The following is a 26,839-nucleotide window of genomic DNA, read 5'->3' as shown; positions in this document are numbered from 1 at the left end:
TCTATTGTCCTCTTCATTATTCTAATCAAATTCTTGTTGAAAGACTCAGCCAAACCAAACCTAGATACAATTCCATCAAGGAATTCAACAACTGATGGTTATGTGGAATCGTTCAAGGTAACTGCCTCTGTCCATCTAGTGAAATAATCAGTATTAACCAAAATCCATTTATGACCTACACTAGATGGAGGACTAATGGGGCCTATAAAATCCAACCCCCATTGGGTAAAGGGATGATCCACCTGAATAGGATGAAGGGGGAGAGCTATAAGCCTCTGTTTGCCTGAGAAGAAAGCACATTTCTCACATTTTCTCACATATCCATAACAATCATGGAACAGAGATGGCCAATAATAATCAGCCCTCATGATCTTCATGGCAATTGGTCTTGTAGAGAAATGGCCACCATCGGGGCCATCATGAAGTTCCTTAATCATCCTCTTAGCCTTATCCTCTTCAATGCATCTCAGGAGGGTCCCATTAAAATCCCTCCTGAATAGGATACCATCTATCACAACATAGGGAATGGATTGCAGTCTATATTGTCTCCTTTTAGTTCTGTCCAATCCCTAAGGGTACCCATTCCCTGATAAGAAGTTCTTCATGTCATTTATCCAACTCCTTGGGCCATTAATGTTTCTTACCTCTTGCTGCTTTGTTATTACCATAAGAATCTCTTCATCAGAATCCTCGCCTGATAACATTTCTTTGCACAATCATCTCCCTCTTACCAGCTTGGTAATGTTAATATCAACATCATACTCCATTATCTTAGTGATCCATTCAACTCTCTTTTCACTGGTATCCTTCCTCAACAAGAAGTCCTTTACAATGGCATGCGGCGCCAACAAATGGATCTTATTATGGGACAAGAGGTGCTTCAATTTCTTTGAAGCTCTAATGACCACAACGATCTACTTCTCAACAAAGTTGTACTTACCTTCATATTGCTTAATCCCTTCACTGAAGAAGGCTATGGGATGCTCCTCATCCTTGTCATTTGTTTGAGTCAAGACAGCAGAGATACTTGACTCACCACCTAGAGTGTAGAGTATGAAATATTTTTCAAAATTTAGGTTCATGAGAGTAGCAGCTAAGGCTATGGCTATCTTGATCTCTTCAAAATTCTCCTTCTCCTCCTTGGTCCATGAGAAGACCATACCTTTCTTAAGCATAGTTGTAAGAGGTTTCACCATGGTAGCGAGATTAGGAATAAACCTTCTTACAAAATTTATTTTACCAAGGAAACTTTACAGCCCCTTCTTGTGTTTAGGACCAGGAAGGGCAAGTATTGCCTTTGTTCTTTCTGGATCAATGGTCAGCCCATCCTTAGATACAATGTGTCCCAATAATTTTCCTTGGCTTGTAGAAAAGACACACTTGGCTGGGTTAAGGGAAACCCCAAACTCTCTACATCTTAGAGAATACCTGTCTTAGATGATCAAAATGATCTTCTATATTTTTTGAATATACAGTCATATTATCAGGATTAAATACACTCTCCAAGGTAATGAGACCCTTGGGCAACTTGTTAGAACTGAGATGAATGATCTGATCAACATACTGATCTTGTAGTCTTGACTGGTTTCTATCTGAGAATTCTGCCTCATTCTACAAGAAACTCACAATTTTCCCATTAGAATCAAACACCTGCCAATGAGTGTTGTTGTTAGGGATGGTAGGCCTCACTACCACCCTTATTTTTTTCTTCTTCTCTTCCTCAAGATTCCCTGGTGCATCATAAGATGCACCCACTACTGCAAGTCTATCAGCATGTCTATTTTCTTTCCTAGGAATGCTCTGAATATTAAATGCATTGAACCCCTCAAGAAAATCCCAGACTCTATGTTTGTAAGACTTGAGGAGGCCATTTTTGGTGATATTCTAGTTTCTCACTTAGTTAACTACCAACTCACTATCCCCATATACTCTCAATTCTTGAATTCCTCTTTCTTGGGAAAGTAAGAGACCTTGAATAAAAGATTCATACTCGGCCACATTATTGGTGCAACTGAATTGGAGCCTAAAGGAAAAGTAATATCTTATTTGTCCAGGAGAGATCAACATAACACTAGCCCCTGATCCATTTTGTATTCCTTGAGCCATCAAAGTACATACTCCATGTTCCATTTATACCATCATTAGTCACAACAGGATCACGAACTTGTGTATCTTTTTCTATTATGCAATATGTACTAAGACCTATCTCAAGAGTCTCTGACATAGGCTCAAACGGATATGTATTTTCCCACTCATCCAAGAAGAAATCGGGAATTTCCGCTATGGAAGTGGCAGGGTCATTTACTATGTCATTTTCATCCATCTCTAGAATAGGGCAATTCATGTTGATGGGATTGGGGGTGTAAGATTCAGTGTAATGAAGGGCTTGAGGTTCTGCTCTAATTGAGGCATTAGCTCCATATCTAGTCTTAAATGACATATATGGCCAATCAGCAAACATGAATCCACCAATTTGAGCAGTGAAGTCTCTTGAAAGACAGATAGCAAAATAGGGCTTGACTTCAGCAACAGATATGTCTTGAATCACAGTGCAACCTGGGCATGCATGTAGGGCCATCTCCACATTCCTAAGGATACCTATAGTTTTGATAGTACTACCATCTAATTGTAACACATCCCTAACAATGGGCTCATATTTCATTCCTAAAGCATCAGCAAGACACCTAGGCATTACTGAGCTACTAGCCCCTGAATCTATCATGCAATTGTCAACTAATTTACCCCCTATAATTAGAGAAACATAGAATGGAGGGGGTCTAACCTTTTTATTTGTCTCCACATCCCTTGCTAGTTGTACTAGACTTGTGGCACTCTCCATGATAGATGGCTGATCCTTGGTTTCAATCTTCTCCAATTCTTGCTACAGCATCCTCTTCTGTACTGGTGTGGTAGCAACAGTATCCCACATAGAAATTTTCACATTTGTCTTCTTCATTTGCTCTACTACACTCAATGGTGCATTAGAAAATTTGGTAGAGACTTTGGGAGCCACACTTATAAGGGGTTGAGATGGGGCAACATAAGGATCACTTGCATCTTTCCTTCTAGAATCTTGCCTTTGATGCTGCCAAGTACTTGTTCGATCATTTTCTGCTTGCTCATGAGATGTTGCATTTGAAGTTGAGGCCTGATCAGGAGGAGGAGGGACAAAATCTTCCATAGCTCTCTTTTTGCTTCTAGTGTTATGAGCAATGGAATCCTGGTTTACATTAGAATGCTCCCCGATCTGATGATTCATGAAAGAGCAATCATCATGCCCTTGATTATATGAGGCCTCCTTGGAATGATCCTCCTTGGATGATTGCTTTGCTATAGGTTCTTGGAAAGTTAGGGCCAAATAAGATTCTGCCCTCTGACACATGCAATAGGCATAAGAATAGTTGTGGGAAAGACATAAATCTTGATCTTGGGCCAAGTTATTTTGAGGGACTATAGCTCTATTCTAATTTGAGCTTGAAGCAGAAGCATGACTATTTTGCCTACCCTGATCAAAAGAGCTATTCCACTGATTAAGAGGCCTACCACCATTTGGAGCTTTATATTGCAATTGGGGAGGCTTGCCACCTTGAGCTTGTTGCCTTTCTAAGGCCACCACCTTGTTACTCATTTTTTGTATCATAGAGAAACTATCCTCTAATCTCTTTCCTTGGTCTTTTAGCTCCCTCCCCTGCTCTTTCAATTTTTTATCCAGGGTCCTCTCTCTCTTATCTATATTCAACACTAAACCTTGGAGCATCTCTTTGATTTCATCTATCCCTTTTGAGGATGTGGAAGCTTGGGGAATTGGAGGAAGGGCTTGTGATGTAGAAGTTGTAGGAAGAGGGGCCATTGCTGGTTGGTGGTTGGGAACATCAAGAAAGAAAGGCATAGGGGGCCTTGGAGCCAACTTTCCTCCTTGTATTAGGATGTTCTCGGCTTTGATGGCTATCTCATAGGCATTAGGCAAGGTATCTCCTCCCATAGTTTGGATTATAGTGGCAATATCATTGTTAAAAGCTCAAAGGTAATGCAAGAAGGCATTACCAGGGGTAGCTTTCACCAAAGTAGGTTTTCTATCCCATGTCTTTTGAAATCTATAATTAAAATCAGTCGTACATTCATGGGGGGCCCTTTTTATAGTAGTCAGCTATTCTAAAAGTGACAGATGGTCACTTTTATCGTCAAAATGTTTGCATAACCCTACTTCTAGTCCATCCCTATCAGTTATAGAACCATGAGCTAAGCCTCTATACCATTGTAATTCTTTTCCTTTTAGAGATGAGGCTAGAAGTCTAACAGCAACATCATCCTCTATAATACCATGAATATTATAGACATTTTCTACTTCTTGGATATGCTCTAAAGTGGAGATGGAAGTTTCACCAGTAAAATTAGGTATACTTTTTAGTGCAGATACTGGTATATCATGTCTTTGGGCTAACAATAGAGGACTTCCACCATTAAATGTGGGAAAAGCATGAACTCTTGGTTGTGCCATGTAAAGAAGTTTTCTATTGATGAGTGTTGATGGCAATCTAGGCTGAGTTTGAATAGTAGGAGGAGTAGAGACAAACCTTACAGGTATATCGACTGTTATTACATTCCTAACTAGTGATAATGAAGTTCTAGTCCTCCTTCTAGGATTTCAAAGATAAAGCTCTTGATATTGAAATTTACCTCTAGAAGATGCCCTTGTTTCAGCTCTAGGCATGAATCACTACAAATTTGGCCTGGAACTAAATATGTATTTGAAGCTCAGAGTCGCCAAGTAGTTTGAAGAATCAGCCTCTTGAAGGCTTGAATACTTAAGCCAGCACCACCTCTTCAGTATTAATCTCTGAAACTCTTTCTTCTTTGACACCAGTAGACTTTAAATTTTGTTTAAAAAAGTGTCCCACCGGGCGTGCCAAAAACTGTTGTCACTTAGGTTTGCACCCTTGTCCAAGGCCTATGCGCGAGGACAACCTAGTGAAAGATGGAAACAACCTCCAAGTTGTGGGACTTGAACTGCAAGGTTGAGTCTCCAGAGAAGGCCGGCTTCCTCTTAATATCAAGGGGCACCTAACTACTCTTGGAGAGGAAAAGGGAGAAGGAGAGCATGAAAGAAAATCTACCAAGTTCTAACCTAAGGAGGTGATGCACCAAAATAGAGTGTTCGGACCAATCTCTGCCCATACATGCGCTACTGAACCAGAATGAAACTAAGGATATACACATTCAAACTTGCTTTAATCAAATAACCACATACAGATCAAAAAACCAAGATGAATGACACAAGGAAGAAGTTCACTTATATATCATTCATAGGCCAGCAGAGATACAGTCATGCAGATTATAGATTTCAACAAAACAATGGCATAGACAAAGAATTCTTGCACTTTAATACCAATGGTTGAAGGAGATAAGTGGAGAATCAGACAGTTCAGAGGCACAAGGGAATTTTTATTAGGATTGTAGAGCAATAACTATGAAAAATCAGAGAGAAGGCCCCCCTAAAAATAAAAAACAAAGCTTGCCTTTATAGTTCAGGCATAATTGAGATCTTTTCCAGCTGAAGTGACCTTGCAGCTACCTGCCGTTAAGTCCTGCGGAGGACAATCATGGAAATCTGAAGAAAATCTGATCTTTGTTGCAACAAGTGTTTTGAGAGGACTGAAAATAGTGCCATCGATGTTCTAACTAGGTAGATCGATCAACTGAGATGGTGGAGTATTCCTCCTCATTTTGCATTCATTCCAGGTAGGTCAGGATTGATCATGAAGATCAAATCGCACAACAAAATCGATTACCTTCATTTCTTGGTTTATGAATCAGTAGGTTTGAACAGTGAGGTCAAATGGTTCCACATGCCGAATGGGCCATGTGAGCCAATCACATTCCTTCCTTCTACCATTCTGGACACCTTTTCCACATTTGACCACCCTTAATATTGACTAGGCACCATGTCGCTATTGAAAAAGTCTTTGAAAATCCTGATAGCGCCATAGCGCCTAGTGGTCTAAGCCTAACTGCACCACCTTTCCACCATCTAGCCATAACATCAAAACTAACTGCCATGTTGACTACAATGATTGCACTGACTACCAGCTGTTAACCGTCAACCTTGGCCGAGCTAGCAAGACACGTGTCAACAAGGTGCTATGTCGCCATGGTAAAGATCGCACAACTTCACCATAGCAAGATGGCGTCTTTCGTCAATTTTCCTTGATCTAACAGCAAGCAAGATAGATATTGCCCCTTAGTGTATCAATCAATGGGAACTGGCAACGTGCCAACTATCTGTATTTCTTGTGCCTCCAAACTTGAACCCACGAGGACACGTGACCTCCAAGTGCCAACTCGCTATCATAAATCTCATGCAGCTTTTCCATAGCATGATGGCGCCTGCCCTTGATCTCTGCAGATCTGACGGTGGAGAACTTAACCCTTTACTGCACTAGCCATATTGAAGATCTGGTACCATGATCTATCTATATTCTGACTTGACATACGTGGCAGTCCCCCATTGGCCTAACGAAGCACCACCCTGGTACGAAATCATTGGTCTGACAAAGCATCAACCTAGAGGGTCTGTACTACTTTGACCTTACTGAGGGGACACGTGGCACCCAGGAGCTATGTCGTAATGGGAAAATTGAGGCCAACTTACCATAGCACCATGGCACCCAAATGATGACATGTCTTCAAATGATTCACCACCATGGCAGCAGACTCCACCAACTGGGCAGATGAGGTACAAAATGGGACCCATATGTCTTCGATTTGCCACGGTGGACTTTTTTGTTTGGGTGCTATGTCATCATTGAAAAACTCATGAGTTTCTCGATGGTGCCATGGTGCCCCATCGGCTTTTCTGACTTCCCAGTCTATGAAACTGACTGCTCACTGTGAACATTTTCCCGTGTGACACAACTTGCCCACTGTAAGACATTTTCGTCGGGTGTTATGTCGCGATGAAGATTTTCTTGCCAACACATGATAGCGACATAATGCCCATGGTGCTGTGGAACATTTTCGACCCACCAAAGAACCTTGGATGACCTTCCTCGCAGACCCACCATGGTAATGTGTCACTAGGGCGCGATGTCGCTATGCTATCCGCTGTGCAACTTTTTAAAAGTGACATAGTGCAAACCGTCGATCTGCCTTAAATCTAACGATGGAGAATTTGCAGGCTGTAGAAACCATGTTATAAGGCTTAGGCATTAAAATAATATTAACTTTGGGAATTAGCCGTTGGAAGGGCTAGACGTTTCAAATTTGAATCTTGGCGGGATGAACAAATGATAACAGTTACCCTGAGAGTTAGCTAAACTCCATAGTCCATACTAATCTCATGTGGCCACTAGTATCCTCTCATACTAACGAGGCATACTATGGAATGCAAGGTCACAACCATGCATTCTCTCTACTCCCATCCTAGCCTATACAAGCACTCAAGGCATGGGCGAGAACAAAACACTTATCTTTGTAGGTTCATTTAGTTAGTATTAGGTGTGAATATTATCACTTATTAATCCAACTCACAATGAGTTACCTTGGCAACCTCTTAGGGCCCTGGCCCCCATTGCAAGCCACTTCCCGTCACTACATGCAAATATCCTACCCTAAGCTCATGGAATCATAAATCTCAAAATCACAAAACATAATCCATAATAAAATCATCAAATATGCATAAAAGCATCAAATCTCCATGAGCAAACATCCATAGAAAATCATGAACACAACAACTCTCTATTGGCAATTGAAGTATCACTGATAATCAAAATATCCATTGGTTCTCAATAACCAAAATATATCTCAATCATTCTGATCGAAGACTCCAAAAATAGTTGAGTCAAACATGTCACAACATGACATCATCAAGAATAAATCCACATTACAGTCCCATCATGGTGACTAGAAAATAACCAAGGATAACTAATCGATGACCAAAAATGGTTAAGTCAAGTGTCCCATACATAAGAATCTCAACTATAACAAATAGTAATTACAAACAATACATAGAGCATTCCATCACATAACCATGGCTGGGTTTATAAAGATCGAGATTAAAACATCATCATAGCATCACAATCACATAACATGATTTGTTTATAATTTTCTTTTATTATCATGGATAAACTCACAAATTTATCTTTTAAAGACTATCTAAAGGAGGAAGAACATCCCAAGAGTCTTCTAAAAATACTGCTTTCTCTTCTCTTCCTATTTCCCAAGTAACATACATCCTAATCATTGCACGAAACTTCATCATGAAATTCTAATCTTTTAATTCTTTAGGTGACTTCCTTGTTCTAAGAAGTGATGTTGGATAAGCTATATTCAAATATTTGTTGTACAAAATTTAGGCCCATTTACTTTCTCTTTTTTGGTATATTTGCCAAACTAGTTTTTCTCCCAAAGATTCATTTTTTCAATTGGAATTCTTAATTCCTAACCCACCTAACTTTTTTGGCCTACAAATCTTCTCCCATTAAATCAAAGCTAATTTATTTTAATCTTTTGTTCCCCTACAAAAGAATATTTTTAGTTTCCCTACTAATTTTTTGTTGATATTTTTAAGTAATGGAAGACACAACATTTAATAAGTGAATGCCAAGATACTTACATGGGAAGGAACCTTTCTTATGTCCCATCCTATGAAAAATATTGTCTTCCATATCTAATGGTGTATTGACAAAGAATATTTAGAGGATTTTTGAACATTCACTTTTTACCCCGATGGTTTTGTATATTCTAGTCCTCTCCTAAGGACTTGCTCATGGGAGTGTCTCTTATCTTCTCTCCTACTATTGTAGTACCTAATGGCATAAAATAAAAATTAGAGAGGTTTTTCAAACATTTTTTTGTTGCCCCTCTATATCATCTATCCATTATTGTTGCACATCTTCTGATGTGGAAATATGAATAGGTTCTTTAGGAGTAGATGGAGGTGTTCCTATTGAACTTCTTCTCCTTTCCTCTTTCTGCCTTAGTTAAGTGAGTACTTTGACTCAAGGGGAAATATTAAGTTTTCCCACAATCTTCTTCTTTTGCTTCAACTTCTCAGATTATTTTAGGAACTTGAGGACTTGTAATAGTTTCCTTCTTTAACTTTCTTGTCCTTATACCTACCACCAGTGATTCAATTCTTTCTCTTTTTCAATATGGGGGAGCACTTTTTCCTTCTTTGTAACTATTGGTGGCACCCTCTTCTCTTCTTCTACCTACTCTTGTTATTCCTCTTCCTTTGCCACTTCAACTTGTGGTGGTATATATGATTCTTGACTAGGTTCTTGAGCTACTAGCTCAACTTGAGGCCTTACTTGTGCAGGTTGTACCTATTCCTGGGTAAAAGTACAAAGTTGTGTCACATTTCAACCTAACTTATCAAAGCGATGCAATTAGAGCATTTATATCTAAAAATCAATATTTTCAAACATATGATCTAGATAAATCATTGTAGCTAAGTTATATATGTTATCGCACTTTTCAAATTAGTAATGTCTATTAAATGCATGTTTTATACTAGTTTGTATCCAATTACTTTAAAATAAAATTATTTCAGAAAAGTGGCATTCAATAACTCTTACTATTTTTTATGATTTTTTTTAATAACATATAAAAACCATTTTATAGAGATTAGAATCAAGAACATTCTCGTATAGATTTTATAATGTTTTTATTAGATATAGTATATTATAATTAAAAAATTCTACAAGCATATATTTTAACACTCAGAAAGATGTTTATTTTGACAAATAAAAATATTAAATCATATAAAAATAAATAAAAATTATATGATGTTCTAGAGGAGAGAATCCTCTTCTAGAATATACAATTTTTGTCTTGTTTAAAATAGATTTATTTTGAAAATGTGGTGGGACATGAAAACTATTGATTTTAGGTGAGTTGAAATTTGAATCATTATAAAAGAGAAAATTTAGGTCTAAAGCCAATTTTTATTTTGAATGTTCTAGCTATCTATTTAATCTATAACATAGTCTAAGATCAAAGTTAAATAATTTTATTTCCATATAATTTTGTGGTGGGAACTAGACCCCTAATTTCAAAAAAAATAGCATCTAAAAAATCATGTTTAAAAATTAGCAAAATGTATCAATTATTATTCCATATAACTAGTAAAAATTATAATCCTAAACTTCATCCATTTCTAGACATTTCATTAGTTTACTTCATTTTGAAATTCAAAATAATAATATCAATTTTATGTCACTGAAGGTGAAAAGTTATACATTTGATAGGCTTTTCCTTTACAAAAGGATGACACAATTTTTTCCGTTTACCCTCTTGTTGAAGTACTTGAGAAGGAGTCATTTTATTATTTTCCCTTACAGGATCTCTCTTCCTTTTCACACCCCTATCTGCTTCAAAATACTTAACCTCCAGCTCATGTTGATGCATTATTTCAGGCTTTATGGGTGATTGAGATAGGAAGGTTGGTACTATAACTTTTGCACCTTTACTGTTCACAAGGTGTGTTGTGGCTTGGAGAGGATAACCTAAGAAAATGGATTAGGTCTAAAAGGTTTCTTGATCCATTTCATTGTTAATTAAACAATGTGCCTAGATCTATGATTGATGTTTTCATTTTGATCTCTTCTAGTCTCTATATTCATTATAGGCCTATCATAATTCTTGTCCCTATTGAATAGAGGTTCCAAAATGTCTTATGGATCCTTCTCCATAGCCTTTAGTAGGATATTCATTTTGAGAATATTTACTGCCAAATATAAAGACATCCTACAATATTCACTAATCTAGACAACATAGTCATCTATCATATTCGTCTATTGATCTTTCAATGCATCCTCATGTACAAACTACTTCCCTACCAAATGTTGTACCATCCCCATGTTGTCAAAGTAAGTATGAGGGGATTTGTACTCTTTAAGTGGATATTGGTCCCACTCAAAATCAAAAGTGGCATAATCTTTCTATTTCTTAACTTCAAAAGCATTGATTAATATGTGCCATACCCATGTCTTCTTATGTTGTTTCCTCACATTTTTGTAGGTAGATGTGAGTTGGCATGAAATTTTATGAAGGATGAGCCTATCCAATGGATATCTTGGTAGGTTCTTTTGATTTGCAAGTCTTCCAATCACCCTGTGATTTGTGAATGTCTTGAGATGAATACAATTGGCATCAACCTTTGTAATCCTAACAACTCCTTCTCCTAACAACATTTTAGCATAATTCACCTCAATGTACTAGATGATTTGAAATATGAAGCCATCATTTAATACCTTTTAATCCACACCTTTTAGTGGAAGCTTATTTTCTACTAGTTGTGGGTATACGACATAGGGCCAAGCATTAGAATCTTGCATGCTTCACTTCTTGTAAAGTCTTGGGTAGTTGGTAGTTCTAGCTACTAGTAAATACACCAAATATAATGTCATGTAGAACCTTGGATTGGCTTTGACACATTCCAATTTTTCATCTAAGTTATTTCTTATAGTAGTGGATTAGTCAATTTGCATTCTTGTTTCCCTAATTATTTCTATGAAATGGACCATCCTAGTTTCAAGATGTCTAGCAATGGGGAGTCTTATTTCATTGATTAGAAGCATAACTGCATACTTAATATCATCTTTCATATATCTTCATTTCATATCAACTTTACAGACTCTATAGCCTACTATTGTTGCAAGAATCATGAAGGATGGTTGAATTATCTCTCTAGCATACTTTTCATTCTCTTGGAACCATCTCTTAGCTCCTTCATTTGAAATCTATAAATATTAATTTTCCCTTAGGAGGTGGAATACTTTATGATGTAGAGAATCATGGAAATCCAATAAAGAATCTTCAAATCAACTATAGGGTTCAATTCTCAACACAATTTCTTCAACATGATAGACGCATTAACAAATGTAAAATAAACTCTATTTTAGTCCTGAAAATATAGTCATAAACAATCATCAATAATTCTTCAAATATAGAAAATAATGTCATTCCCATCATTCATAATGTAGAATGGTATACACACACACACACACACACACACACACATATATATACATATATACATATATATACATATATATATATATATGTATGTATGTATATATGTATATATATGTATATATATACATATAAACATCTATATACATATGCATACACATATATGTATATATACATATACATATATATATACACACATATATATACATATATATACATATAAGTATATATGTATATATATGTATATATGTATACATATATATAAGTATGTATAGATATATATATATATATGTATGTATATATACATATATATGTATATAGATATATACATATTTGTATATACATATATACATATATGTATATATATGTATATATGTATATATATGTGTGTGTGTGTGTGTGTATGTATGCATACATATATACATACATAGATATATATATACACCATTCTACATTATGAAAAAAAGTAATGTAAATCTCATCATTCATAATATACATATGTGTGTCTGTGTGTGTATATACATATATGTATATACATATACATATATATAGATATATGTATATGTATATACATATATACACACACACACACATATATATATGTATGTACACATACATAGATATGTATACATATATATATACACATATATATATATACATATATATGTATATACATACATATCTATATGTATATACATACATACATATATATATGTGTATGTATACATATATATGTATATATATATGTATATATATACATATATATAGACATATATATGTATATATATACATATATATACATATGTATGTGTATATATATACATATATATAGGGTGATCTCAAGAAGTTCGGTCACAATTTTGTAGAAGTCAAATCCACAGAATTGTACTTCTCATAAATGGGTACCCGATTTTTACCCATTTTCAAAATCACGCTTCAGGCACCCGAGCCATATTTTAAAAATCGGGTATCCGATATTCAGAATGGATTGGGTGCCCGAGCCGCTTAAGTATCAGGCGCCTGCCTTTTTAAGAATCAGGTACCCGAGTTTTAAAAAATCGGGTACCTTATTTGTAAAAGTTTATATAAGCGCTTTTTTGGCATTTTTGAGGTCATTTTCATGACCTCAAAAATGAGAGCCCGATTAGAGACGCATATGGGAGATCGTTTTTCAGCCCTACCGACTACCCCCTTGCTGCTAGTTTTTGATACACGGGTATTTTAATATGTTTTATACTATTTTAGTTTAGTTTTTTCAATTTTCAATTTAACATGTATGTTAATTTATTGTTTTTTCACTTTTAATATGTATGTAAAATTGTAAATTTACATTGTTAATGAACTTAAATGTTTAAATTTTTGTATTTGTTAATTAAAATATAGTTTCATAAATGTTTATTTAAAAAATTATTATTTTAGATGTTTTGAAATTTATTTAAATTATGTATTTATTACAATGTTGAATGATTAGATTAGATGTAAATTTATTGTTTAAACATGTAATTTTACAAATAAATATAACCTTGACCTAAAACCATATAACCTTGACTTTGTTTTAACTATAACCTTGACCTAAATTCACTGTTTAAACTATAATCTCGACCTAACCATATAAATAAAACCCTAAACATATATAAAATACTTAATCACATAATAGCCCGCCAAGGGATCCAAACAAAAACTTATATTTAAAATAATTTTACTTAAATTGTATTGTACTTTTTTTCATGGATCGAAAATGGATGATGTAAACTATTTTATAAATGTATATTCTTTCAGCCTTTCATACCCTGTGACATGTACAGTGGATGATTGTGCATTCCGAATTAATTTGCCAAGTGGCATTCAGAACAAATAAATTATTGAAATGGATTGAATTGAAGTAGTTAATATGAACTTTCATGTGGATGTGTTATTTATTTTACTTTTAGTAGTTTTTAATTATTTAAAAATGAAATGTAAATGTGCTCATGAAGGAATGCAATCTCTTATGTTTTTTATAAATGTAAATTATTGTATGTATGATATTGCTTGCTTAGTAAAAGTTTTGATTAGTTCATTGGATCCCTTGGCTGGGCGTCATTTAAGATTAGTGGGCATCATTTAAGATTAGTTCTATAATGTCAATTTACATATTGAATTTAACTCTAATCATAACCCTTAATATCATCTTAACCTTAATCTTAATTTTCTAAAATGTACACCAGGTAATATATAAATAATTAAATAACTTTCCTATCTTACCTTGAGTACTAATTTTATAAATGTCAAACCCTAAGATTTAAAGGTAACCCTAGCCCTTAACTAATTAATATTATACTTATAAACCAAATTGAATTAAACCATGATCATAAACCTAATTATATAACCCAACTTAAGAGTAGAAACCTTGAATTTAACCTTGAAAATCCTTTCCCCAACCATTAACCAAATTGAATCATTACCCTAGAAGATTGAACCAAGTTAATCGTTGACCGTAAGACTAAACCAAATCACCCTAAACTAGAACTCAATAATATATTGAACACTTTAAAACAAAATTCAAACCTAACTTTTTTGAATTAATGTTGGTTTTTAATCTGGAAGCTCTAACTATAATTCTATATCTAAAACCAAATTTAGCACTTTAAAACTTAATTCAATTTATTAACTCTTGTCCTAATTGAAACCTAATCATGTAAACCTAATCAAATAGTACAAACCAAATTGAACCCTAATCCTAAAACTAATTAAACATTGATATCAAGGTCTCAAAATGATACATCATAAAAAAATTAGAAGAGACTTGAACAAATTAGGCATCTAATTAAGTAACCCTCCCTAACCATCAAGAGGTGGACGTGTCCACATCAATGCTAGTAGGAGCCTAGACTAGACCCTTGGATGGGTAGCCTAAATGTTTATTACCTTTGCAGAATGGAAGGCCACATCACAAAATATTTCCTTATTCTATAAAAAGAAATACCCACCCCCTAGTGATATATACAGTAAGATCTTTTTCCTAATTTTAGTATCAATTTTTTTGGTTAGAAGACGATGATAGTTCAAAATGATTTAGAAGATACCGATAAAATGAGAACCATCATTCCTAGAATGAAGATCCATTATTCCAAGTGATAAACCCATTTCTATGATAAATCAACTCCTCCACCCAGAAAATTAGTAATGAGAAATCCCTACATCAAGTAATCAATGGAGGGCTCATAAAATTGATCAAGTGATCAACAGAGGGCTCATAAAATCCATAGGCCAAGTAATCAATTAATCCCCAAGGGGAGATAAGAATCTCATTAAAAATTAGAGATAGGACACTCCTAAATGCGTATCATACAAAATAATTATTGCCAAGGTCTTAGCCTCTAGACTAGAAGATGTCCTATCCAAGATCATTAACCCTACACATAAGTGTTTTGTTCAGGATATTTATGCATATTGGAGAACTAGATAACCTATTGGAAGACTTTGGATTGAGAAACATTTCTAGGATAGAGTGTAGGCATGCTTAAGTAATTGATTATGAAAATGTCTACAAAAGGGTGGAATGGAGTTTCACTATGATGATGTTGCAAGCCATCCATCCAATATTAAATGTCAAATGGTGTCCTCTCTTATGATTGGTGTCAAGGTTTTAGTAAAGAAATTAATGGGGTTAGATCATAACTTTTAGGACTCTCTAGATCAATTATGAAAGGGTGTCCTCTTGCATCCTCTTTATTTTTTATTGTTGAACATTGACTCATTACATTATCTCCTTAGAGATAACCAGTTGTCTCTAAAAGTTGGAGGATGTACTCTCCAAATAATTAATAAGTATCTAATGTACATAGTTTTTTGATAATATATTTGTATTATTTTTAAGCTAGAAGAGTGCAACACGAGTCATTTAATGATCAAATTGGACCTCTTTTCTTTGTATCGGGTAGTAATATTTATGTCTCTACATCTATCTTATTGGGGCTAAATATTGAGTCCCCTACCTTGTATAGTAAATATGGTATTGGATGGAGATTTCATAATTAAGTTGTTAGGTACCTAGGGATTCCATTTGTAGTAAACCCTAACATATAAATGAAATGTGTCTTTATATCAACAAGAAAATATTTGGAAAACTCAACAACTAGAACTCTAATTATCTCACTTTGGTTGCTCGAATTCAAGTATGTTAAAAGTTTCTCTCCTTGAATATTGGATGTAAGTTTGTCTTCTTCTTGCTCATTTTATTTAAATCAATTTGGTCTTCTATATAAATCTAGTAGGACTATTTTGTGGATAGCCAAGGGATTACTTTGGCAATAAAATGGATAGCCAAAGCTTCATAAGGTAATGCATTATGGATTATGATTAGAATTAGGATTATTATATGGTTAGGGATAGGGTTCACATGTAAATTAGTTCATTACCTAACATGATCTACACTTATAGTTTGCATTAAAAAGCAAATAATAGTTAGGATTCAAACTACAATCATAAATATTTTTTAATCAAATCATAATTCTATCTCTAAGCTTTCATTAGATAATTGTAACGTTAACTCTCATCTTAGGAGCATAATAAATATTTGATATAGGTAAATATAATTTTAACTAAAACCATAATCCTAGGTAAGTTCCCTCACATTAAAGGATCAAAATCATTATAATAATCTTAAGCTTAGCCATCATGAAAACTATTAACATAACAAAATTGTGAACCATAACCTTGTCATAATCTTAACTTTGTTTCATCCTAAGACATGAACATGTATAATCCATAATGAGTTCATACTTAAAAATTTAGTATTTGATGTTTAATTTGACTTAAGTGTTTAACTTTATTTATTTAATTGATTTGATTTTAATAAAGATATGCACATTTATATAGATCTAGTTGATAAATTTTAGATTTAAATTTTATTAAATAGTAATTTTTTCATGTATTATGTTGTGATGTATTTTTGATGTGTTTTATGTTTAATTTTGTTTAAATATATATGCAAATTATATTTGATGGACCCACTGCCACCCCTTCCCCCTCCCATACCCCCACCTCTGCCACCTCCACCTCCACCTCCACCTTCACCCACACCTCCACCACCCACCATTGATGAACTCCGTGAGACCATGAGGCTTAACCTCAACAACCTCATGAGTGATATAGAGGCTATCCAATGTGAGAGGCACCCCCCTCACCTACTATGTCTTCCAGACATCATGCAAGGCGTGATTGACCCCATTCATCATTTTGATTTAGACATCAATTCAGTTAGATCATGGCGGGAAAGCATGTGTGCCTTCTACTCTGATGGCTTATTATACAGAGAGGTTTATAACCTGCATATAGGTAAAGAAAATTTTCAACATTATTTTGTAAATCCTAAGATAGGTGAACCAATTAGTGAGAAGAAGCCTCACATTTCTATTAGGTGGTGTACACATCCGTGCATAGCAGCACATTTTTGGGAGCAGTGGTGGATGGTATTTGACCATCCACCACACACTAACCATGAGGTACCTATGTACTTCCATAGGAAGTTATGGGATGAGTTTGAGTTGGGTTTGAAACCCAACTATTTTGATATGAAAGCATTTCAGGGGGTTGGTAGAGGGATGCCTCAGGATAGGCCTGGGGCAAAGCTGAGTGACAAAATGAGAAACCGCAAGCAAGTTGAGCCCCTTATACCTCTTCCTGCACCTGTTGTGCCTGCTCCTCACCATCATCAAGTAGTTTCATCTACTTTTACCCATTTGAGTGCCCTTTCAGGCAATTAAGTATAGTAGTGGATGCAGGCAATACATGCTCCTCCACTTGGACGTGTTTGTGCTAGCTGTGGAGGCATATGCACAGGCCCCTAGAGCGATCCTGGTGTAGCACATGATAGCCATTATGCTGAGGGTGTAGATTTTGATGATGATGATGTATATGTTTCCCGTGGTGATGGTAGTGACGAGATAGACATGTCATCATTTTTTGACCTCATGCAGCAGGGAGAGACTGCAGAGAGTCAATAGGAGCAGGTAAAATTTTAATTTCAATATAAATATAAAGTGCACATAACTATTTACTTTCTACATACATGTGTAATTGTATTAACTATATTAATTTGTACTTTTCAAATAACAGAGGATGGATGACACTATTCCTCCTAGGAGGTAGTATAGTCTTTTTTTGAGACCTACAGATGTTGGCATCCCTTATACAGTATTCAATTTGAATTACACTATAAAAATGTACATTCAAATTTGAATTTAATAACATGTTCTCATATGTTTTTTTTATTTGATTTTGTAGGGATTGTCTGCATCTACACATACTGATGTTAGTATAAGTCCTACTCCAGTTACCACTGAGGCACAACCTCAAATACACGTGGTATGAACTTTTGACTGAAGACAAATAATTTGTATTATTTTTATGTATGTACATTATTATTAACTTATAATCTGAACAGTTTTGACTCACATGTATATATATTTAATGTGTTTTGATTTTACGAACAGGAGCATGAATATCATACTCATCCATACAGGCCTCAGTATAGTCTATTTTTGACTCCATCTTATGATTATCGTGCTAGCATACCTATAGACACATCTGTGACATTAGCTACCACTCATATATGCCATATACATTATATATACATGTTTAATTTATAGTGTATAAAAAATGTAGTGAACAAATTATGTACTTTGTAATTATTCATGTATATTTAATTTTGACTAAACGTTTATTTATCTATAATTTTAGGACTACGTCACCACGAGTGTTGCTAAGAGCACAAAACTTAGCTAGATGGAGGTACCTACATCATCATTTGAGGTCAATATTATGATTTATGTACATAATGTATAGTTCATCATGCTCTAAAATAAAATTAAAAAAATGTATCTATTGTAAATTACAAGACCTCACCACTGCTGCATTTGGTAGTTTTGACAGTGCACCTCCTCTTGTTACTAAGGGACACCCATCTCATATGGTATAATTTATTTTATTATGTATTGAATATTTATTTTATTTGCAAGCTAGATTTTGAGACCCATTTCAATCAAGCAAGTACATGATGAGACATATGCCTCATGTTACACATGGTGATACATCTACCTCATAGGGTGTCCGACATGACGAGATGACTCATATTACACATGATGATCCATCTGAGTCCTCTTCACATGGACCAAAGAGGACATTCAATCAGATAGATTAGGTCTTGTTGGCACTTATAGATTGTGTTTTTATGATGTATATATTATTTATGATGTATGTACACTTTGTGTTAGGATAGTTAAAACTGTATGTTAGACCATGTATTTTTTTACTTCATAGATCATGTTATGATTTATGTTAGGCCATGTACTATTTTTTTTACAATTTCTTATCATGCTTGCGTATGTAGTACATATATTACTATGTTTCACCATGTTTTAAGTATATTAAAACCATTTTCTTTATTCTGACATATTTTATTCATGAACATATGACACATTTTGTAAGTATATATGCAAGATGAACAATAATTTTAACTATCTAAAGAGCATTATTGGATAAATATCACATCAAATTTATGCATTGAGATTCATACAAATAAAATTGACCTACTCGATTAAAAAATGTATTGATAACGTACGTAATAATGTATCATAAGTGATCTTAATGTGTTGTTTGTTAATGTAAGACTGATTATCACCTAATAAGACCTATTATGTGGTAGTAAACATATGAATACCTATCATAACCTATAATAGACATATTGACTTATTACGACTCCCATGTCCCCTTAAGACACACATTTATGGATAATGTACCTAACAATGTACATCATTAGTGATCTTAATGTGTTGTTTGGTAATGAAAGATATAATCAATACAATGAATACAATGAGTAATGATCTAACATATAATCAATACAATGAGTAATGATCTTTAAATTATCATGTGCAAGTGACTTGTTTTTAATATTACAATCAATAGTAATTTGAAACTTCAAACAAACATTAATTTAAACATGCTTGAATGTAAAAGTAATGCAACAAAATAGGAGGTCATTACTTAAATTGACAATTAATTTATAATAATTTATCAAGTGCACATACTTTTAACTTTCAAATAGAAGTAAACTCTCATTTTTGAATTAGTTTGTACAACATATTTCACAATATATGTAAGACAATGTCAATGATATAATTATAGTTCACTGAACTCATTTTAAACATAAAATTGGTTGAATACATCTCTTCAAATGAGGTCCTGTAAAATAAAAATGTAAAAGAAAAACACACATGTTAATAAACACATAAATTAATATTTAAGGTATCTGAACTATGTAAATATATATGTGTAATTTGTATGTACTTACGATGTGAAATTGTACAAGATGTTGATGCTCGATCCACTTTAACATTTAAATTTGCATAAATTGTAATTGAGACCTAAATAAGAGGTATATAATTTCTCTAAATTGGCATTGGAAACACAAACATACATGTAATTAGATTATATATGTACATATATATAAAAATAATACAATAATGAAAAAACTTACATGTGTTTGATTTAAATGTAGTCATCCCACTGTACCATCTGCATCCTCTCTCTTTTGCAATGCATCTATGATTGTCTTGTTCTCGTCCATTGAAATTGTCCATAATACCTTATTAGCGAGTCTCCCTTTGTATCTTTCTAATTTGATATTTGTTGCCACAACCAAATGAGACTAGTGTAAAATGTTCTTTTCGGTTTGGTAGTCTTCAAATGATGTAAAACCATATCTTCTTGTTAGGTATCTACGTAGCTAGGAGCGAGCTGCAACAACAGACCTGATTGGATAATCAAAACCATCATCGTCTACTTGATGACATGTTATTTTTTTCTTAGGTTCTACACATCTAGCTAGCCAATACTCAGTCTATTCATCATTATCACTAAGTGCAATAATAGCATAAACATGTCCTACAAGATAAGATAAAGTATAGAAACACTTTAATCACTCGTGTGCATATGAAAATTATATAAATTGAAGCATGAGATTGCAAAAAAATCTAATTAAATTGTGCATACCAGGTTCTATGAGGTGAGAAATATGATCATAGTCTTCTAATGCAAAAGTAACATTATGCCCTCCATTTACTATGTCATCTTCAAAATGTGTGTTAGTAGGTGCTAATGATCTTTGTTGCCAATCTTCAACCCATTTTGTATTCTCACATTCTTCCCATTCACCTGCAAGACAAAATTGACAAAAATAAGCAAGCTCTGTAATGCATACAGTCCAAGTGTTAGAATCTGAACGCCTAAATGAATGCCATTTAGCTGAACCACTAATTGTATCACAATCATATTTTGAAGGGATATTATTTTCTTCAACTAGTTAGAAGAAACATTCGATTGTAGAGTTTTGACTTGATCCCGTGTATAAATATTTGTTACACCATTTGACAATCTCATGTGCATTTTTTAATTTAGCTTTTTCCTCAAATTTTAATTGCTCTTTACTAAAGGCTCTCTTCACACATGCACCAACACCATCATGTTCTCCTTTACCATGTCCAGCCTCAAAAAAACTCCACACATTTTGGATGTTAGTTTTCTTAAGTGTCCTACTCAACCAATAGAACATTCTAGCATTCTTTAATTGTCCTGTACAATTAATTGACCATATCCAATGTTGTGTCATTTGAATTTTTCTCTCTTTTAAATTATCATAAAAGACCTTGAAACAATATTGGACAAACTTAGATGAATGGAGTTTATTATCATTTAAATAAAAATGGTACTCTCTCAATATTTTTTGATCCTCCTCTATACTATTAGGTGCATGCCTATAAACTATATGAACATAAATTGTTACTTGCACTGAATTGTAATATTATGGTTGTACCTCTTATTGTGGTGCAAGCGTGTAGTTCTCTGCAAAGTCAACAACTAAAAGTATAGTACCAATTGGAAATGTATTCTTACATATGTGAAATTTTCCATCAAGCCATCTAGAATATTGAGAGTTTTTAACATATTTTTGTATGATCACACTCTTAAACTCATCCATAAATGCATAAAAACTAACTTTATCTGTAACTAGATCACACCTTCTTCCAAACTTCCCATCCTTCAATGGATATTCAATAGTTTTGAATCTTTTTACCTCAACTAATTGTTGTCCAAAAGTAGTCAAAGCATTTTCATGCAAATAGTCATCTAACAAAGAAACATTGCCGCACATATCACATGTAATAGAAAGACATGCATTGAAAAGAAAGTATTGATCATTAGGTGGCTTACAAAACAAACCTGATATGAAATCTTTTATAGCTTGAGGTGGTATTTCTATTCCACATTCTTGCGGCATTTCTTTACTATGCATGGTACAACGTATAGATTGTAATACATCATAATGGTAACGAAATTGAATATGAGTTTTACAACAACATGTGATTCTTTCTTTGTCAATCCTTACATACCATGGTTTACACTTTTCAAAAGATCTTTGACTAATGGTAATATTTAATACCTTACCATCTATAAATTTTTTAAACAATTCAGTTTGAGTCATGTCCAAAAGGTGTTTAGGATGTGGATCACATATTTTTGACCCAATTCTCAATTTAAGAACATCTCTTAAATTAGGTGATACTCTTGTATTATCATGTCAAAAATTTTCAATCAAACTTTTGATTTCACTAGTAAGTTTCATATCACATCTCAGGAGTCTACAACTAGAAGTCCATAAAATATTTGCTGAATCACATTCAATGTTAACCCTTCTCTTTACAGCTCTTTCTAAAGTCTTACAATTCACATTAAGATATCCACTTATGGTGGTAATCAATCTTTTGTCAAATGTTGATTTTTTAACTAAAGCTGTTGTTATTGCTCGTCATGCTGCATTCTTATCTTTAGACTAACTTCTCTTTTCGATAACATCAAAGGCACTAGCAATAGTGGATACAACTTGTTTTAAAGATTCATTTTTATTCTTGAGTTTTGCATACATTCCCAACCTTCTCATTACTTTTTGAATTTTAGACATTTTAATTAGTTGCAACATTAGCTGACATTGAAACCCAAATTTATTATTATAAAAAAAATGCCTATACAATCTATTAGCATGTGTCCTAATTTGTCTCCATGAAACTAATACCTCAAGATTATCTAACACATCATTAGGAATATGAAAATTATGTTCAGACACTTTACTATCATCCTGACATGTTTGTTCAGTAGCTGGTGTTTCTATGTCTACATTCATGCAATTTTTATTTTCAGACACTTTACTATTTTCACTATTATTTGGGATTTGAATATCACTTTCAAATTTTCTTGGAATTTCTTTTGGGCTGGCATTTCAATTGGAGTTTTTTGTGCATGATTGTTTGACAATTTCTTCTCATGAAGAAAATCTAAATCATTTAAATCATAACTTGCTTCTAAAAAATCACCAATTTCATCACGAGGGAAAATTTGAGGGTTTGGAGACACACTTGTATTGAACACATGATTAGAATGTGCACCTAAATTTTCTTGTATTGGGTTCTCTTATTTGACTTCTTCATCCATCATGGTATCCTCAATGTCTTTCTCCTTTGAAACATTGGTCAAGTCTCTAATTCTTTATCTTCTCTGTCGTTGATGTTGTGATTCGTTCTCTTTATTTGCTGAAACCTCCTCATTTGTCATAACTCTTGCTTTCTTCTTTCTTTGTTGTTTTGATCCCATGTTTGCACCAATTTTGAATTTGAATAAGTAGCCTACACATTGTATAAGACGTCAAGAAAATAGAATAAGTGTGACAAAATTTGGTGTTGCAGGTCGAAACTATTGTTCAATCATTTCAATCATTGAAATTGGGTCGGTGGGGCAGCTTTTGGGACCCAACGGGTACATCAAAAATGGGTACCCAATTTCTTAAAAATCGGGCACCCAATTTTCAAAAATTCGGTATAACGGCTCAAAGCAATCGGGCACCCGATTTGTGAATTACAAATCAGGTGCTCGATTCGTGAGACATGAGCGTGAATTTGGTATGGCTCCCAACTTTTGCATGGGGTTTTGCCTTGGGGAATAACATGGCATAGGCTTGGTCCCACCAAGCCATACCTTTGTGCTCCTTTTTTTTTCGAAGGCATTTAATCGACAATTTCTGGTATTGTTGTAATTTTTTTATAGTCATTCCTATTCAATTTTTTGATGAGACAAAAACCCATTATAGGTCTTACTGTTCTGATTTCAAAAATGTAAATTTTATAGTGTTATTAGTTTATTTTCTATTTTTCCATTATTTATTAATCAAAACTATCTCCTAAATGCTAAAAAGTGACATTCACTAAAACTTTAATAACTTTTTTATTTTATAATTTTTCTTAAATTAATTTATATGTCATCAATCTACATACAATTATTTTGATGTTAAAAAAAAAAAAATTGAAAAAAGTGAGATTTTGATCAAATTATGTGGTCCATACACGAGAGGTTTTAAAATTTACCTTTATAGCTAATTAATAATTAATAAAAAAAAAAATTAAGAAACAATATTGTCATCAATCTTAGGTGTATTAGGTAACTTCCTTTAAAAGGATTTTCAAAAATTCATTTATTTGTGTCAAATTATTGTGTCTATACATGAGCATGGTATGGTCCTGAAACAGACATTATGAAAAAGTCATTTTCAAAGATCTAGACCAAAAAAATAATCTATCATATGGGTGCAAAAATAAATTACATATTCGAAAACTAGATTATGAACACTAAAAAATTTTATTTCTGGAGTTTTATAATATTCAATTTCTAAATACCTCAAATTTTGACATCAATTGACAAAAAATTTCAAAAAAAGAAAAACACTTCCACTTTTTGGCCAAAAGTGAGACCCAACTTCTTGCACTAACCCTATATACATATATATGTGTATGTATGTGTGTGTGTGTGTGTGTGTGTGTGTGTGTGTGTGTGTGTGTGTGTGTGTGTGTATGTATATCTATGTATATATGTATATACATACATATACATATACACATATATATACATACATATATACATATACACACATACACACACACACACACATATATGTATGTATATATATATATATATATATATATATATATATATATGTGCATATATATACATATATGTATATATACATACATATATGTATATGTACATACATACATACATACATATATATATATATATATATATATATATATATATGTATGTATGTATGTATGTATGTATGTATGTATGTATATGTATTTGTTTATATGTGTGTGTGTGTGTGTATGTATACATATATATCTATATACATATATATGTGTGTGTGTATACATCTATATATATACATATATATATGTATATAGATATGTATATACGTATATATATGTATATGTATATGTATATGTATATACTTATATATATGTATATGTATATGTATATATGTATATATGTATATATATAATTTCTACAATTTATATAAATATCCAATGATTTTATAAAAAATTATGATTGTTTTCTCAAAACTAGTCACCATGAATTAGAGTTTTGGGCAATTACATATGGTTTTCACCAAAACTTTGATAACTTCTTCAATATTGCATGAAATAATCTCAGAGAAAAATAAATTGAAATCTTATTAAATTTATAAACTACCATTATATAAATACACTTATTTTTTAAAGATGTACATGATCACAAAAGAACTAAAAATAAGAGGAAAAACTTTGAAGACAAGAATGCAATAGATTGAAGCAATGAAGATTTGATACCAAAATGTTTGCAATACTTTCTAATCCTTCTTCAACTTTACATCGTGCCTATGAATGACGATTATAAAGGTTTTTATATCCTTTACACCTTCATTTGGAAGTTATAACTTCTCGACTTCCTCTTATGACATCATGGTTATTTTATATTAATTTTTTCAAATAACCAATTGAATATTATATTAGGAGAGCTCATTACAATAGGCTCTTTTAGCCTTACACAGTGATTCACATTGGCTCAAAATGACATTACCAATGCAAAAATAATTGAATTTAATCATGGATTATAAAGATTACTTTGATGTGTTCTCTTGGTTTTCTTGGAGCATACTCCCAAAAACTTGAAAGTTTTCCAAGTACCTTGGAAACATGGATGAAAATAATCTAGAAGAAAATTTTGAGTGTGATCTTCAACTTTTTCTCCATTCATTTTTCTCAATTAATGACTCTTCATTATTCTTTCATTATCTATATGTTGCTGAAATATTTCTTCGAGTAATATTCTTATGAATTCTAGTAATGGAGTGTATATGGATTCCATCCATGGCCTTTCACATATCTTGTTTTCATCTCTTTATGATACATCAACTCACCAGGAAACTCTTTGCCTCACCTAGGAGTTCTCCTCCTACTTCTCCCCCAAGTCTCTTGGAAACCAATAGATCATCTCCTATGGCCTTGGACCATCTCTTTGTCCATTGAAAAAGCTTCTACTTCTACCTTCTTGTAGCTAGATGGAAAAGCACATGCAACCACAATCATTAGCAAAGACCAAATATCAAATCCTTCTTGAGCTATGTCCTGGTGTGGATTACCTCCTTTGGTGCGCTACCCATATATTCAAGATCTTCATGCTGAGATACCAATAATGATGGAGAGAATCATGGAAATCCAAAAAGAAACCCCAAATAAAGCATATATTTCAATTTTCAACACAATTTCTTCAACATGATAGAGGCATTAACACATGTTAGATAAACTCTATTCTCATCATTAAAATATAGTCATAAAAAATAATCAATAACTCTATATTAAAAATAATGCCAATCCCACCATTAATATTATAGAATGGCTAAATAACTATCATTTCTAAACTTTATATAAATATCCAATAGTGCAATAAAAATTTATGATTGTTT

Source organism: Cupressus sempervirens, chromosome 11, assembly GCF_028749045.1.
Source record: "Cupressus sempervirens isolate cs-2001-9-10 chromosome 11, ASM2874904v1, whole genome shotgun sequence".
Classification (NCBI taxonomy): Eukaryota; Viridiplantae; Streptophyta; class Pinopsida; order Cupressales; family Cupressaceae; genus Cupressus; species Cupressus sempervirens.
Note: the sequence above shows the minus strand (reverse complement) of the source record.